Source organism: Phalacrocorax carbo, chromosome 1, assembly GCF_963921805.1.
Source record: "Phalacrocorax carbo chromosome 1, bPhaCar2.1, whole genome shotgun sequence".
Lineage (NCBI taxonomy): Eukaryota > Metazoa > Chordata > Aves > Suliformes > Phalacrocoracidae > Phalacrocorax > Phalacrocorax carbo.
Window position 1 is genome coordinate 61,376,464 of NC_087513.1, and position 18,279 is coordinate 61,394,742.

Consider the following 18,279-nt stretch of genomic DNA (forward strand, 5'->3'; position numbering starts at 1 on the left):
CCTGCCCACCCTACAGACTCACATATCAGGGACACAGATGCAGAGATTGATGCCACATTGATATAACACAGATATCAAAGTCATACCACAATGAGCAGTACTTTACATTTATCATAGTAGTGTTGGTTATGTGTGTCTACTGCATAAGCCCACCAAGGAGAGAATCTCTTAACCTGCCCCAACTCACATCCTTTCCAGCCAAGAGCATAGCACAAGTAGTGAATTGTGATGGGTTTCCACCCTCCTCACTGAATTTCTTTGCAAGTCATGCATTGTCCCACTGGGTGAGAAGCAAAAGATGGTGTGGAGTCATCAAGTTGGTGAATAATGAATATTTATTTAATTAACCTCTTATTGAGCAGAGCTTGACCAACTAACCTATGGCAAGTGCCTGACTCTTCCACCAGATCTTTCGCTAACTCTCCCCTGACCAACTCATTCAACAGAGCAACGAAGTACCACCCTGGGAGGGTGATTAAACTCTTTGCTGGAGGAAGCATGGAACAGTCTGAGATCACTCAATGTGCGCACATGCCAGCACTCAGAGCCAACAAGCAGAGGTTTCCTTCCAATTGAGAAAAGAGAAGTGCTGGTATCTGGGGGAAAAAAACAAGACTTTTTCCTTGTTCCTTTTAATGATTTCCAGTGGTATCAAAAGACCCAGAGCCACATCTAGAGCTGGTACAAATCTCAGCAAATCCACTGACTTTCACAACACTACATGAATTTAAAGCAACTGAGATTTTGGTTCCAAAATCTTAACAATTATAAATAAAAAAATAACACCCTAAATTTTGGTTCCTATTTAAAAAAACACTGACTGCCCCCTATAAAACTGAAAATACTGACTTCATTTTCTACTCACCCAGGCAAAACCAAAAATGTGCTTTTCCCAAATCTAACACAAGGAATTGCATGCTACTTAAAACAGCAGCAACCACTCCTGCAGCTCCCCTCTATTACTGTAAGCAAGCAGTTATTCTGCTTAAGTTTTCTGGACAAACCCATAACAGACAAAATGAAACAGTGGTCACATAAGAACAAAGTATATTAAGAAAGAAAATTGAGCTATTTAAGTTAAATATTAGCCATGTCAAAATTGTCCCTCAAAATTGTTACTGACTCATTATTACTAATATAGGATAGCAACGTACTACAGACAGCAGCCAAAATGTGTAACTTTTCTAAAACCAAAACTTATATGAAGTCCAGATATAATTAATTTGGAAGACTATGAAACCATAATTGCAGGAAAGACATATGATACAAAAAAAGATAATACAACTTTTCTTGGAAATCCCACAAACTGCTGAAACATCTAGTTAATTCCAAAATAGGATTCCCACAGTAAATGAAAAGCCACCAAAAATAGCACAAAGACCCTAAAATAGCACAAAACCCTGACAGAAGTAAAGCCTCCCAGGAATGTGTTGTAAACTGTCTAACTACAGCTTCCCTAGATAACTCAACCATATATAGATGATATAAATCACATTTTTAACAGGACAGAGCATCACAAACAAGGGTGAATCAATAAGGTTGCATGTGTACAATGCAGAATGTGTTAGAGCAAAATCCTCTGCACCAAGGCAGATCTCACAGTTGCTCATGGCAAATACTGGAGGCTCCACGGACCAAGGAGGTAAAGTGTGGTGGGACATCATTTGGACAGCATGGTGAAGCCTGCCGGCAGAGACTCAGGTTTCTAGGGGGAAGAGGAAAGGATCTGGGTTGCAGCCTGGAGCCCACACCCCACATCACAGCCTGCTCCTGCCATCAAACTGGAGACTGAGCCACAACATAACTACGCTTCCATCCCAGTGGAGAAGGGTTTCGGCTTGTTCCCACATGGGGTCTTGACCCAAGACTCAAAGAAAACGAGAGCTAGATCACTGTGGCTGTATTTAATATGGGCCACAATGACAACAGAAACTGTCAAAAACAAGCTGAGTAGAGGCCATACACAAACAATCAGATTTCTGTTGATATGATTAAAGGGATGCTTACAATTAAAAATCACATACAGAAAATCTGAACCTTGGACTAATTCCTCCTAAACCTATGCCAAAAAAAGGTGAAAGGTATTAATTTCATTTTTTTAGCAGCACGTTCTCCTGAAGCCTATGCAACCAAGCTCGCGACATGCACAAGATCTGAAATGGAACTGACTTCAGCTTTAAACTAGGGTAGCATTTAAAAACGTGTTCAATAGGTTGAGTTCTGCCTGCTCCCCTGATTCAGGGCATAACCAGAAAAATATGGACATTTCTTTCTCTATGTAATAAAAATAAAACAAATAACAGCACAAAAAGGTAAGAGTAAATGTAGGATTTTAGAATTATTTAACAAATTTCTAAACCCAAATAAAGAAAACTACCCTGATTAAAATACTTGATTTTCCTAACTTAATTTGCCTTGTTAAAACCTGCCACTGAAGTAACATGAGCTGTGAAATAGAAAGGTACAGGATTCTGTCTTTAGCACATGAATCAAACCGGCTTAAGCTGTTCTACAGAGATGGCCTAAGGAAATACAAGTTACACCAAGAACTGGATCATGAAAGATGACAGGTACTAACAAAAGAAGTAGTCTCTACAGTGGTCTTTATCCTAAAAAAAAAATCAACAATTGCACCACTTAAAATACTACAGTTTGCACATCTAGACTTCTTAACTTCAACTGCTGCACAGGAGTCTGTGATAAGGACGAGGGGAGACAGGACGAGAGATCCCTTTCTGGACTTGAACAGCCAGAACCAAGGAAGGTAGAAGGCAGGCAGGGAAAACAAGAGAGAAAAAACAGCTAACTAATGCACCAAGCTACAGCTACAGCTTTGAGCCCAGACTTTCGTAGCTAGTGAACAAGGCTTTCTGCAGCAGAAGTGAAGGACATGAACTGAGATCCCATGCAGCAAAGGTAGGTAAGGACACTTCCAGGGAGCACACTGGGATCACAGAAAGGGCAAGTGCTTTCACACTGGCTGCATCACAAGCACTAAAAGGAGCCAGAAGTAAAAAAAGAAAAATTTAAAAAGCTGCTGTCATTATGGAGGAATAAGACGTGTTGCAACAAAACACTGGAGGAAGCACAGCCTGGATTCACTGATGAAAAGACGACAGGCGGCAGATACACGCGGAGCAACGCTGCTAGAGTACAAAGCCACAGCAGTCTGGGAAACCTGATAGCATATATCAGGGCAGAGGCTAAAAAGAAGAAATAAAGCGTCTAGTGATCTAAAAGGCCTTTGAAAGAAAGCTTTCTGAGAAGGAAAAAAATCAAGTGGAAGATGTGGGCTCGCGTCATCGCTGTACCATAATCTGGGCAGGCATCCTACACAAGGACACACACAACATGCAAAACTTCGGAATGGAATAAAGAATTTGCTGTAGAAGATAATTGGTCCATCTAACTGGGTATCTTGCAACTCACCATGGCCCCATCTATGTTTCTACAGAAAGCGAAAGTATCCAATTAAACATCCGGTGCTGAACATGAAAGAGAAAATTATTTCCTAATACCCACCAGGGTGTTTCAAGTTGCGAGCTTCAGCTGGGGTTATTATCTCAGTCTGCACCAATGCAGTGTCAGTGGTGATCATACCATTACTATAATCAATCTAAGCTTTACATATTTGACCAGGGAGCTCACAGCGAAGAAGAATGCCAGACCAGACTTCTTATACTTTCAACTTCAAACAACTTCTTTTACACAATATTTTAATTCCACTTTGGCAGAAGGAATCTGACTGGTCATACAGAAGAATGGATTTTTTTTTTTTCTCTTCTTAATCAAGATACCTCTGCTCTTCTGCTTCCAGGATAAAAATGCCCTGCACACCACGCACATGCTAATTCACTACACACTCTTGCTCAGCCATATATTCAAGTGTCTTTCAGAAAGGTCTTTTCAGATCTCTCTCAAATCAGGCTGTATCAGCCCTGGTCCTGGATTAGCCACCTGCAATAACATACTTAATATCTTGAGAATTTACTCTGTGCTCACACTGGCTCTCTACTGTGCTTATCACAAAACTAATTTCTAGTTTCTGGCTAAACTGTCTCCTTCCCCTGTGGTTATTTATTTTCCAGAACAGCTTCTTTCAAGGAAGGCTTCAATTTTGAATATCAAAATTAGTTACAGCCTCCAGGTCAGCTTTACCATTTCATTAACTTTTTCAGATCATTCTTTGCAGATTAAAGGAACCCTTGCAGAACCTGGCTGCACAGCATTGCTCCCACCCTTCAGGCATTGGCACATGGCAAGGCTGCCTGCAGCTTAGCTCTGATGAGCATGTTTGAAGAAACATAATTTTAAAAATACTACAATATTTTATCTATGAAAAATAACATGGTAAGTAAGGAAACAGTTCCAGCTTTTCACGCTTGGACTCTCACTAAAATGGAACTTGTTTTTCCCGCCTGGATGGATGAACTAGGGTGAAAAGTTTTGTTTTCTTCCTGTTAATTGCCAGTGATTAGAGATACAGATTCTTAGTAATAAACAGCATCTAGGCATACCAAGAATTATGGCAAGTCAAGCTTATTTCTGATGTACTTTTCATAAGAAGAGAAAAGCAAAACCAGGTTATCAAGCCCTCCTGCCCCGCTTGGATGCATAGCATACCCCCTCCCTCATCACACTCCAGAAGCTCAGCTGCCTTTCCTTTATAGCTCCCATAGCTGTCACATTATTTCAGTTCTCTCCATCTTTTTATCTTCCTTCAATCCTTCCATCAAGCTCTTTTGTACTTCTGACCTCTCCAACGCTAATTCTTCATTATCCACCATGAATAATGCAAGGAGGGGAAGCAAAGGGCTTCTGTACAAAAACAAAATTATCTCCAGCTGGTGTGGTTCAGCATCTCTGCATTGCCTCCTGGTTTTTGGGAACAGCAGAAACCTCTGCCACAGATCTGGAGGCCTTGTACCCCACAGAGAACCTGCACCTACGACAGTACCCCTTTTCCCCCCTACACCCTCTGCCCAGTCAGCGCAGAGAACAGGGAGCACGGCCGGTCGCTGCTGGGAGAGGGCAGCTGCTGCACCCGGCGTGACCCCCGCCGGTGGCCACCAGGATGCTCGCATAGGGAGAGGGCAAGGTAAACACTGAGGATCCGCTCGCCTGCTGGAATTACGGCAAGGGGGATGAGGTGGAGTCTATTAACAGATTAAACCCTGTCCTGAAGATCACCAAAGCTTAGCCTCCCTGTTTCATTTGTATTAATAAGTGACATTGTTATGTGTTTGGGTGGGCCTGTTTGAAATACCCATCATTCATTCCCACGTGTGGGGGAAGAGGAGGGGAGGCAGCATACATCATCTGGAAAATTCACCATTTTCAGAAGAACACACATTGCATCTGTTTCAAAAGTATATAGCTTATGATGATAAATAATAACAAATGTAAACTTCTATTAGATTTCTTCTGTGTATGTACTTAAAGGACCATAAACCATGTCCCTCCACCTTAAGGAGCTGCTTAAACTGCAGCAAATTGTTAGAAACTAATCAGGTCTACAAGATACCAATTCATTACACTGGCTAAAATACAAGCACTAATCCCTAATGGCTATCTGGCAAGAATGTAAATTTCATTAACTTCATGTTTTGCTTAGGGCTTGCATAAAATTAAATATTGATTGTCTTGCCACTTAGCACAATGTAAAGATGATATGTGTGTACTGGAGAAGCATATAAATATTTATTACAGAGTAATCAAATGCCAAGCAAAGCCAGACTAATGACTTTTTTAGGCTGCTTTTGTTTTCTTCTCAAAGAACCAAAGCAGCACTCAGGGCATGCTAAATGTGTGGAATAACACAGGTGTAACACACACACTCAACTACCTTCATTTCACATTTGTTCTGGTTTAGAAGCAAGGGATACTCCTTAGCTTTCAGGAAATGTTTAACAACAGGCTGTGGTTCTGTGCTGAAAGTACCACCACAGGACATGCAGCCACTGTCTGCTCAGGGAAAGAGAAGACATTACACAGGAGGAGTTTAATTTTTCAAAAAAGATTTTCTCACTGCTTTGTACATGCTTCTGCAATTCAACCTTTGCCATCTGGTTCAAGCAATTTCCCAGGCTCTGTTAGCCTTACTTTTAGGGTTGAAGGAAGCAAGAGTGGTTATTGTTTACTGCACTTACTACATTTCTCCAGTAGAGATTTTAATTTGGGGGGCATAAGGAAAAGTGTAAGGAAATAAATTTTGTGTGGTCCATGAAACAGAGACAGTCTTAGCAACGTTGCCCAATGGGACCCTGAGGCCGACTTTATCCTCTGGGTGACATATTAAAATTAACTTTATTCCATCATGCCTGCAAATGTGGATACTGCACTTGCTGACACAAAAGTGTAAAAAGAATATCCTGGTTAATTAGATTAATTATAATGACTTTGAAAACACTACTTAGAAAGGAGGTTGAACATGCTTTCACTTGAGGGGTTTGCTACTTCTGTGCAAAAATCTGCAATTTCCATACTTTCCAAATGCAGCCCTTTGCAGCTGTAAAGCGCTGCAACAGAGGCTTGGGGGATATGAGGACATCACACAAATAACTAGAATGCTCTCCTTCCTGTGACTGATATTTTTGCTACAATTTGAGGAGTGGAATATTAAAGTCACTTTGTTCTGGCTTTTTGCTGTGGTTTGATACTGGATTAATAAAATGCAAAGTGTCAATAACTGGGGATAGTTCAAATAAAATCAAAAGAGGATTTTTCTTTTCCCTTGGCTAAACTACTTGTCTGAGGTGAAAGATGGGACATAAACCAAGATTTCCTGAAACTGTTAGAAAAGGCAGAAGAGTTGTTGTTGGTTTTCTCTAACTAAACTCCTTTGCCCTACTGAACTATGTGCATATTGCAGAGCTACAGTCTCCACTCGCAGTGAGTGCCAAAGTGCCTGGTAACTTTTCCTGCATGTCCCCACTGATGCACACTGTCCCCCCAAAGGCAGTCCCAGCGTAAAAGATGACATTACCAAGAAAAGAAAATTTTAAGACATACTGACCAAGCCAGGGAACTTGCAGTGCCTTTGCAATTACTCTTTGTCACCCTCTCCCAAAGCAAGTGAATGTATTGGAGCTTCTGCATTTCATACACAGCTAATCTGAGAAAAATTATTTACATTCTGCCTTGTAACGGACAGTCCAAGGCAGTCTGCTTTCTGCTTATCACAGGCATATCAGGGAATGCATCTGGCACACTGGCCAGTTGTTTGCTCTTACTGCTTGTTTTGGTGGAACGGTCATCTTATGACAGTTCAGAGCAGTTATAAAAACATCAACCTGTGAATCTGGTAATGGCTAGCTGATTCCCCCCCCCCCAAAAGAAGGAAGTTACCCTTCACCTGGGCTTTTGGATGCCTTGTAGAGAGGGTGTCAAGAAGAGGTGGTTAACAGACTGATGATGCCACTTTCCCCAAAGCAGGAAAGCCTCCTTCGACAACATTTACTACATACGGTGTCCTGCTACGATGTTGAACGATAGCAATGGATGATAGCTTGCACTCCACGGCAGAGAGATTTATAACACTCTTTTCCTCAAATACAAACAACACATCTAAGCTGCTTCCTCACCAGCCTATTGCTGCCCTGGCAGAGCAGCCCCCAGGTAACAACGCATCCCCCTACGTGCACACCTGACTCCTTCAGTGCTGTCTCTCTAACAGTGGATGGTGTTGCTCAGGCTTTTATTTCATCATTCATGTATCACCTGTTTTGTGGCTTGGCAAGTATGACTGGTCTCTCAGGTAGGTTCAGAGCCATGTTTTCATAAAATGCTGTCCAGGCATATAGCACTCGACAGGTAAGGAATTATCTTGCCAAACCCAGATCACAGAAGAGATCTTGATTCCCCCAAAACTGAAGGAAATTCTTTACAGCTACTGTGCATCTCAGCCTGATGAAGTTAGCAAATCTTTCCTCCAACATTAAAATTTGGCACACACTGCTTTCTCAAGTTTAAACTAATTTTGTTAGAAAGAGGAGGCACTTCCTAAAAATTATAACAAATCTCTACTCTTGAAAGGAGTTTGTTCTGCTGCTGCCTCTGTCAGGCAGTGAAGTTACCCAGCAGTTGTCTGAAAGCCAACAAAGAGGCTTCCCACAGCTCCTAACCGGGGCACAGAACAGGGATTGTTACAGCTGGAAAGGACTGGGAAGCATCCTCTGAAGGTTTACATCAGACATTACTGAATTAGCTACATAAACCAAAAGGCATATTTCCTCAACACCACAAAAACAAGGAAATTGATGAACATCCATGAGACCCACTTAAGATAATTGAGTGTTTATCCAAGATATTCTAGTAGTATTTTCTTGTGTGGTTTTTTTCTTAGTTTTCAAATTGTACATGTTATATGGTCCTACATATGCCCATATTTTACATTTACTCTTCAGGTTTGAAGAGCGCTATGGAAACGAACACATAATATTGAAGAAACTTGTGAGAAGATTCTTCTTTTTCTCTTCCAATATGGTAAAATAGCAAGTATCTTCATAATCACAATCATTTTCCTAGGACAATGTGCAGGGACATCTTCAACTACATCAGGCGGCTCAGAGCCCTGTCCAACGCGACCTTGAATGATTCCAGGGATGGGGCACCTACCACCTCTCTGGGCCACCTGCTCCATTCCTTTACATAAAACATTGGCAAATACCTAACGTACGCAACAGGTAATAAAATAATTTTGATTGCTGAGGTATTTCACTAAGTGTTACTGCAAGCAGGGATGAAACATATCTCTGCCACAGTGCCTGGAACCCACCTTGTTACCTCCACCAGGAGCTGACATTGCCATCGCTCACGCTGCGCTGCACATGCACACCGCACTTCATGAACCCACCCATGGCTGCCAAGTGGCACTTCTTCATAAAACAGCCCGTGGACTTCAGTAGGCTATTTTCACAAGAAGTGCTAATCAGAATAAGCATGGCTATAAAACTTCGTCTGCATCATCAAATTCCTCACTAATACCAGCACAGCCACTGAAATGCCCAACATCATCTTCACTAGAGCTCCCAAAATGCTCTGCTCATCCCTGTGGAGGTGAATGCTCTTCCCACTTAATTTCTGAAACTTCACCCAATTCAGCCCATGACTTTGCCCACCTCTGCTCCCACTGCCTCCAGCTGGATAACACACATGCTCAGATTTAGCTGCATACGTATGCACGCCACAAAAGCAAGGTCACAAAGATGGCAATGAAGATAGGAGCTTTCAGTAGATACAGCAAAAAGAAATAATTTTCTTCTGAATGCAGTGACTGACTGGTCCTGTCATTAAATGGACTGTCTACATTCACAAGTGCTGGGACACACTTGTATCAGCGTAATCACACTACCCAGACTAATTTTCCTCTATGCTTTTCTCTCCTACACTTCTGTTAAGAGTAGTTTTGTATCTTATACCTGGGTTACATCTCCCCTTAGCCACTGCCTCTCTTAGTATCTTGGGTGAAAGGCGAAGTAGCATAGGATAAGTGGCCAATACAAGGATGACAGAGCACGCCCTAAGCACCACGGCATTTGTAAAGCCTTGCTGAAGGGTTCATCAGGAAGCAAACGACAGTAAGGTAGCAGCAGAAAGGAAAAACAGCTAATTTGAAGAAAACCACCTGTTTCCAAGAGATTACTGAGAGGTAAAGGAGGAAAGGCTCACATCAGTAAGGAGCCCCGAGCAATTCTGCTTTCAAGAACACAGTGAGTAAATAAGCTATAAAAGATTACCCTGAACTGTCATCTACAAGTGATCAGGTGGTCACTTAAGTTTATTCCATTAGACTGACATGAACTATACACACATGGAAACAGATATTTTTAGTAGATATGGCCTTTGACCCAATTTATCCTCACTGGATTTCTGAGTCTATTCCCTCTTCAATAGCACCCCAAATGACTCCTTCATCTCCACCAGTATCTCACCAGAATGTTTGAAAGAAAAAGTATAACAATGGGCTCCAGAGAAAGCAGCTGAAAGGGAATAAACCCCACGCCTGTCTTTGTACTCATGGGGCACAACGATGCTTGTATTTGTTCACCCAGGCAAGCAGCAAAGCACGCGGCATTAAGCTCTTGAGGGGCTGTCAAAGATGATGCCTCCCCAGCACTTCTTTAAATTTAGGCTGTGGTGTTACGCAAGTCCTATAGCTACCAAAGTGATTCTGTGTAGAAAGGCTTCAATAACATTAGTGTTCAGGAAAAGAGCAAGTTTTAATGCGCCTGTATGCATGCAACAGTATGTCAAGACAAAAGATGTTAGGCTTTGTAAAAGCAAGTGGAAAGGATTTTACAGGAATCATCCCATCACCAACAAAACTTCATGGATGGTCCCTTCTGAACAGTCTACGGCCAGAGCAAAAGCACAAATCTGTCCTAAAAGGGTGAGGCTGGCCCATGAGCTGCTACAAACAAGGCAAGGTGCAGCTGCGCTGAGGCTGGTGACAGGAACTGAGCAGCCTCCGATCAGGCCACGTCCTCCACACTCACACCTGGCTCAGACTACATCCCCTGGCATGCCACCACCATTTTGGGGGAACCCTGTGTTCCCCCACAGCTGCCTTCGTGCAGCACAAGGCCTGCTTCTAGTACCATCTGGGAGGTGCCTTGATGTCTTCCCACATGCACTCCTCAGAAAGGCAGCAACAACTTGGGCCTCCAGACAACTCCCCTTGACTGGACCCTCCAGCACCACACAAGCAACATCACTTCTCTGGCTGTTGGTACATTCACCCCCTTCTACGCACACATGGGTTTTATGCCTAGAGTACAGCTGCAAATTATGTCAACTAAGATTTAGATGGGGAAATTAAGGCCAAAAGAAGACAAGAACTTCAAAACAAAAGGAGCTTAAAAGGGGGTGGGGGGCTGCCTCCAGAAAAGAGCCAAGGAAGGCCTTAATTTGCAACAATTTCATTAACAGCCACTAAAAAGCTAGGCAATCTATTGGCAATGTAAGCACTGGTAACAGTAAAAAACTGCCTCCTTATCAGAACCAGGTGAAAAAATTCACTTTTGCATGTATTTATTTATGTAACAGAAAAATTAAGATTTTTTTAGCATAAGTGAATTCTTCCATTGGTATCTGGTTTTCACAGAAAATGCAAACACCAAAATATCAAGTACTTCAAATTGCTGTTGCATTATTCTTATAGAAGATAGTACAAATGCCTTACAACTGCGTTATCTTCCATGGATTGAACTACTTCACTAGATGGGCTCTAAATCCAACATGCTCTGTGGCTGTGTGACTACCATGCAGGGGGCAAGACCCTTGTACGCTTGTTAAGGGGTATAATTTGAACAGGGATCCAGTTAAAACAAAACAGGATTATGAAGTATTAGAATTTCAACATCCACACAATCTGGATCTTTAAAAAAAACACTAAGATCTTGGCTTTGTTTTTTAAAAACTATAAAACTTTTTTTTTTTTAAATTAAAAACAAAACCTTTGACGTGGAGGGATACCACTCAGATGCTTTCTGCTTCAGTCTGGGCATTATATTTTCTTCCCATATGGATTTGGTATCCATCTTCACCTCTAAACTGCTATAACTAAGGATGAGGTTCTCCAAAATCAGAGGACTGTGAAACTGTAGAAATGAAGAAAGTTATTGACATTGAACATCGTCGAATGTCATCCGCCAGCAGCTCCTGTTGGATGTCTCTCCTGTGCAAGTTCTGACAGGCTGGTGAGAAGGGACAGCCACAACGAGAGATGCCCGTGGCAAGTGCACTGCCCTCCCTGCCTGCTCCTGCCGTGTTGCAGCACCCCACCGCAGATGTAGGATGTGCAGACCCAGATCAGGCTTCAGCTGCACGGGGGCTTCCCTCCCCTGGTTTTGGCCCACATTCCCTGTGTCTATATAATTAGCCAGCAGACAAATGTGTCAGTAAACAGCACTCATGAATGTGTCACATAGCTCCTGGGACCTCAGGTCCAACAAAACCCATGGCAGATTGCACAGGACTTGGCTGGAGAAGCTTTACCTTGCCTGTTAACGAGGAACATATGTACCACTTTATATGCAACCTTTGGTAATGTAATACTCAGAAACCACCCTGTCAAGATAAGGTTGAAAAGAAACAAAATCGCTGTTGTTATAATCCAGTTTTCATCTTGGCCAATTTACCCTCCGAGCCTCCTGTTCTCCAGGCAGTATTTTCTTTATTATACAGCGCACAAAGGGGAGGAAAAAAATTTAAACAAAAAAATGGGTGACCTCTTAGGTTGCCAATTTGTTCCACATTTCCATTACTCTGCAACATACAACTGTTTTGTGTGCGCGTCCCTCAGCCTGAATTCCACAGACGCATCCTCCTGAAGAGCTGCAGGGCAGGAGGGAAAAGAAAAAGGAAGAAGTTTTCTATTCCAGCTTCTGCTGCCAAAAATTGAGCTGTGAACCCACCAGAAGATCGAGGGGACACAGAAGAGCAGGGAGCAGGGAGCAGTATGCTCCACATAGGAACAATCAAACTTGTATTTCTGGACTGAAACGAGTAAGTAAATGCACAACAAAACAAACATAGTTTTTTGTTAAAACCACAGAGAAACTCTTTGTAGGGAGAACTTGATTTTAAAATTATTCTCTCTAAGATTTGGCCACTGCATCAGAAAAAATATTCTCAAGGTCCTTAAGGGGACATTTTCTTCTGAGCAGCTCTCCAATCTCTGTGAACAAGGGAGCTACTCCAATGCAACTTGTCTATGAAACATTTAATAATTTGGGTGAGATTTTAAAAGGTCTAGAGGACTCAGGAGAGTATCTCCAATTACCTCTCAAGAGGGCTCGTGCTGAACTCACTAAAGATCCCCTTTAATGAAAACGCTAGATACATTATTAGCAGATGTCTCAGGTTAAACATTTTAGATAAAGTGGATGTAATATGGGCCATAAGTCAGTTGCACCAGCTTAGATTAATTAAAAGCTAAAACATCAACACATGAAAGAAAGTCAAAATATACAATGTAACTAAATTGACAAAAGTCTCTGAAGTAAGTTCACCAGGAAGTAAACTGTAGATCCTGCACAGCAACAAGCTTAGGAAGCTTAAAAGTTAAGTACAACTAGTAAGTAGATGATCAGGAATATGTGCCTTTGTTAGGAGAACATCTTAAAACGCTGTGATTTTTTTAATTTCTTCCCCCATCTTTATGGAACCATTATCCAAAAAGCTCAATTTAAAAAATTACATTCAAAATTTCAGGTGAATTTTTTTTTTTCTGCATTTTTTAAAAATAGTAGATTCAAAAGGCAAGATAAAAGTTCCACTAAATGTCAAGACAGGCACAGTGTAACCATAGTACATTATTACCCTGAGAAAGGTTACTTGAAAGTGTTAGCACTGGAACAGATTTTGGTGCTGTTAAAGGTCACAGACATTTTTTCTAGTAGTTTCCACTGGAACAAGATAGGGCCATTTTGGTATCTGCTCTGCAACAGCAAAATAGATAGGACTGTTGACTGAATAAAGAGTAAAAGCATAATAACAGTTGGGTATTTTTTTAGTCTAACTGTGTTAACATTTTGTGTATACACCGATATCATATATTTACACAGCTAGCAAATTATATCTGTAATGGTTACAAAGCTACAAGGATTAGTCATCAAAATCAATTCTATCACTACCAATCTCTATAAATATTAATGTTCCACACTAAACTACTTAATCTGTCACAGGGAATCAAAATCATTTAATCTTCACAGACACTTTAGCTTACTTTTAAAATTTCCAATACTATTACCTTGCCCGGTTTATAAAAGGAATTAGTGCAATTCCACAAAATTAATAGTGTAAATCATCCAAGTGTGATCAAAAGACACGATCCTTTCTCTCTCTGATTTTAGTGTCCTTGTTTTTATGGGAAGCAGAACATAACAGTTTAATCTTGCAAAGGCAAATTCTGCATTGGTTGTGGGAGGGGTGTAAGATTGATTATCATGTAATAATTTACACAGTAACTTCAACTACAAGCCCCAGTGGAGAACCAGGGACCTGGTGTGCTGGAGGATGGCACGTCTACATGCACCAATGACACGGGACCTCTTGGTAAGGCATCCTGGCGCACCACCCAACCACCCATCCATCCTCTGTATCCTACAAGAGTGTTTCAAAGCACTTATCAGCTGCCACTCCACAGAAAGCAGCTGATGCAAAGAGAGATGAAGGTTGAGCCCATCAAAGGCAGAGTGGCAGCTGTCACTCATTGATTTGAGGACCTGGGTGACCCAAGTCCCATCAGGAGCACACTGCAGAAGTGGAGTTCAAATTCACATTGAAGCCACAGCAACAGGGTCACTCCTCTAGCCTTATGATGCAAAACCCCAAGACACTCCCTAATTAATACTGAGCCTCCTGGAAATGGAGAATAAATAAAAAAGATGTGGTACAAATGTATTCTCCATCTGCGACTCCCACCACAAGTCACTCCACAGAAGCTGGAAGTTTTTCCATGTGATTTCAAGGAATAATAACCTGGTTGCTCTCAGTTTTACAGTGATCTCATTGCTAAAAACATTTCAAACAGACAACTCAAGAGCCTTTCTCGTTTAGTGTCAAACATAACAGAAGTAGCCAAGAACCCACAAGCTTTGCAAACCCATAAAATCACATTTGGCTTTCAGCTATGGAACAAAAATAGAACCAAATCACAGAGGTCTCATATAGTCCATGGGAGCTTCCACCAAGTAACGAACACGGGCTGCAGCCTTTGCCCACATTTTGACAGATCTCAGTTTCCAGCAAAAGTAAAATGGGCTGATAGTTATTGGGTTTGATCTTCTACATGAAACAAGCTTCCATTTTCCCTACAACTTTCTTTGCTCAACAACTTTCAGCTAACATGGAGCATATTATTTAGAATCCCATCCAGTTTAAATAAACACTCCAAGCAACTGAGGATTTATCACTTCGTTGATAATCAGTTCCACTGCTTCACTGCATTCACTGTTAAAATATGCTTTTTTTCCCCCCTTGACTGAGTTTTGCTGACTAACGTGGAACCACAGGAAGCAAAGAACCCCCCAGGATCAGAGATATTCTCCGTGTGGAGGCGGTTATACTCTACAATCAAATGTTTTCTTTTTTATGAAGGAGACAATCTGTTTAGTTTAAGTTCTCATTATAAAAACATGTTCTCCTAAATTCTCTGGAGTTAATTCCCCATCTAGAGTGGTCTACGAATCTTGTTCTTAATTAAACAATGCTTCTCTTGTACTTTGCATGCTTTCCTAATTATCTTTTTCCTTTTTTTTTCTTTTTTAAGATGACTTGCTTTGATGTGTGAAGCAAAGTCAATGATATAGTCAGAACATTTCATATAAGCTCTCTGCTTTCCCAAGCGTTGAGCATCAATATTAGTATCTGGTTCCGAAACTTTTGTTCCAGACAAGAAAGAAAGAAAGTTATTGAAAAAAGAAAGCCTCAGGATGAAAGTTAATTAGATAAGAAAGATTACTTTTTTGTAACAAATTTTCTGACAATGACAGTTATAACAAAGCAATCCTTTCATCACCAATGGCTATTTAATATTTCTATGAAGCAACATATGAACCCACTCCCCTTCAGAGACATGCGGCTCCCAAAATAAAAGTAGTGTAAACTCCACCCAGCGCTGCAGACGGTAGCTGGGGACACACCAAGGTCTTTCTGACCGCACTGTACTTGCACCTGAGAAGCACTGTTAGGAGCTGTCAGTCTGACCACGTGCTCCACAAAACTGCAAAAATATACTCATGGAAAGGAGAAATTCAAGGGCAGAAGGAAGGGGCAATCAACAGAGGACAGTCCATGCAGGCTGGCGCCAGGCTTCGCAGGTGATGCCAGAGCATGGGACAGGAGGGAGAAAACTTAACCAGAAGGAAAGGACAGCCACTTAGGAGAATGTGATGGATGAAAGAGCTTGAAATCAGACCAGAAGTTTGGATACATTTTCATTCCCTTCCCCACTTTTAAGATAGTATTTGTCATTCAGAAATTGTACAGCAATGATAGACCCTGATGACCACCTAACCTGACCACACAGCAGCACTGGCCCTCTCACTCAGGGATCCTTGCCCTGAGTTCACTAACTCCGGCCTGATCTCTGTCAGACAGCAAACCCTTTGAAACCCCCAAAAGATAGGAAGTTTCCCACATTCTGTGCATTTCTTTCCCACTCCCTCCATAAAAGGATCTTCTGATGGTCTGATTTCTTTTAAGGTTGACCATCCCTTACTCTGCTTGACCAGGGGATACCACAATCTCTGCATAATCCACAGAGCAACAAATGTTCCAGGTGGGTTTTTCCCTCTTCACTTCATTCATTGTGCACAAGTTCTTTTCGTTTCACATTCAAGTATTTAGTTTCCTTCTGGTGGCCAAGTTTGGATGTGTCCATACCCGTTCTTTGAAATGTCCTGGCCAGGGATCTGGCTGATACCTACCTGAAAAACTTGGAAACAAAAAAACGCTTGCAGAGGAACCAGAAGTATTTCATCAGTACTAAAACAGAAACAAGGGCCTAAACAGCACATACATGTGAGCTCCAGGAGCCAGTCATTGCCCTCTTTCACAGACCGTGGCTCAGCTACAGATCTAGTAAAAAGCCACATGCAGAAATGAGAGTGGTAACTGCAGCAGGAAAGAATCCTCCCCAGCTTTGCTTTGCTTTGCACAGAGACAGCAACAACAATAAAAATCTCTGAATGTTTTAAAAACCTGTCAAATCACTGCAGTGCAATACCTACAAATATCTTCTGTTCGCTCCGGGACTTCAACACCTACTAACACTTCCAGCATACACTGTTTACTTTATAAAGTAAAAGTAGCCTGATTTTGCAGAGCACTGAATACCTGCTGCTCTTACTGATAATGGCAGCAATAACTCCCCAGCAGCAATGGGGAAGGAAGCACTATCTCCGGTCTGCAACTGAACTAGTGTGCCAGCAGGTGCCTAATTTTATGTGTCCAGACCTGAACACTCTCTGGCACAGCTTTCTGGAGATAACCCAGAAAAAAAATAGCACTGTGGGTTTTTTTGAGAATGGTTTTCATAATCTTCCTAGAAACTGAATGAATATTTTAAAAATCTATACAGAATAACCCTTCATCTTAAAGTGATCTTTTAGAACCTCATTTCTATGTACATCAGACAGGACAGGGCAGGGTTTTTTTAACTTCTTTTTTTATATTTTACGGCCTAACACTGAACAGTGTTCAAGCAGGATTTATTGCTCAGGGCGAAGATAGGCCCAATCTTGCAGTCCTTGCTGCAAATTCCACTACTGAGAACAGAGGTTGGGAAAACAAGGGAATTTAACTCAATACTCTTGTCTTCTGAGGGCTGTACCCCTTTTCTAGGCTCCAATTCTGCAAGCACTTAAATGGATACTTATTTTCAGTCATACCAACCATCTCACTACAAGCAATAGAAACTGCATCAGGCTAACTGATAGGGGTTTTGGTTTGGTTTTGGTAGGGGCTTTTTTTGTTTGTTTTTAACTAAACTTCCATTGTTGCATCGTTACCTTTACTAAGGATTGAGACAGTTACTAAAATGGAGACAAGCAACCTTTATCTCTGGCCTGCCCTGGGGGAGCCACTTCTAAACCAGTATCAGTGTTGAGGCAATTGGAACTAATGGAGATTTATACAGGAACTCACAAGGGCAGATTCTCCCCCAAAGCAGAGCGTGCTGTAACCTGAACCCCTGCAGCTTGCTGCTGGGCTGAGAATCAATAAACAAGCAGCTATCAAAGAGAAAATACGTCCTCCTGTACCCCCACATCCAGTCCACAGGACAATTCTTCTCCTCCTTGGCAGCCAGATCACCAGGGAGAAAAAGAACCTTTTAGTTTTAGTCCTATGGCTGAAGCGAGGGTGAGCAGTCAATGAAAAGCCATTTGTTCAAATATGGCTGGAACTTTTTTTTAATGATCTCAAAAGAATGTTAAAGTTTTGTGGCTAAACTGTCTAGACCAGATTTGAGCTGTAAAATATTCCATTTAGTAGAGAAAATGCACTCAGAAGCAACTACACTCCCAAACACGATAGTTTTCCAAACTGTGGGCACAAGAAAATACTTGTCTGTGTTAGTTTTCTCTTCTTCTATTTGTCCATTCCCTTAGATCATCTGTACAACGGCTTGCCTGTTCTACACCAGACTTGCCATTGAAAGCCTGATCACAAATGACATCAGCTCACATCAACTGAAGTTTCACCCCAATTTCTGGCTCTCTCCCTCTGATTCCTTGTCCCTAAACAAGAATATACCCAGCTATAGTGTTTTCC

General features: G+C 41.6%; 1 protein-coding gene across 3 annotated transcripts in view; it reads right to left on the reverse strand.

The window, feature by feature from the left end:
• The window catches only part of CHST11 (carbohydrate sulfotransferase 11), a 180,711-nt gene that overhangs the window by 121,425 nt on the left and 41,007 nt on the right, over positions 1-18,279 (reverse strand). Inside the window, exon 1 of one of the 3 annotated variants that reach the window (XM_064456046.1) lies at positions 7,016-7,126. The exons of the other annotated variants lie outside the window; for them this stretch is intronic. The gene's annotated coding sequence lies outside the window, so the exon portion shown is untranslated. Of the gene's footprint in view, positions 1-7,015; positions 7,127-18,279 lie in introns of those variants that run through there. 3 annotated transcript variants of the gene reach the window in all.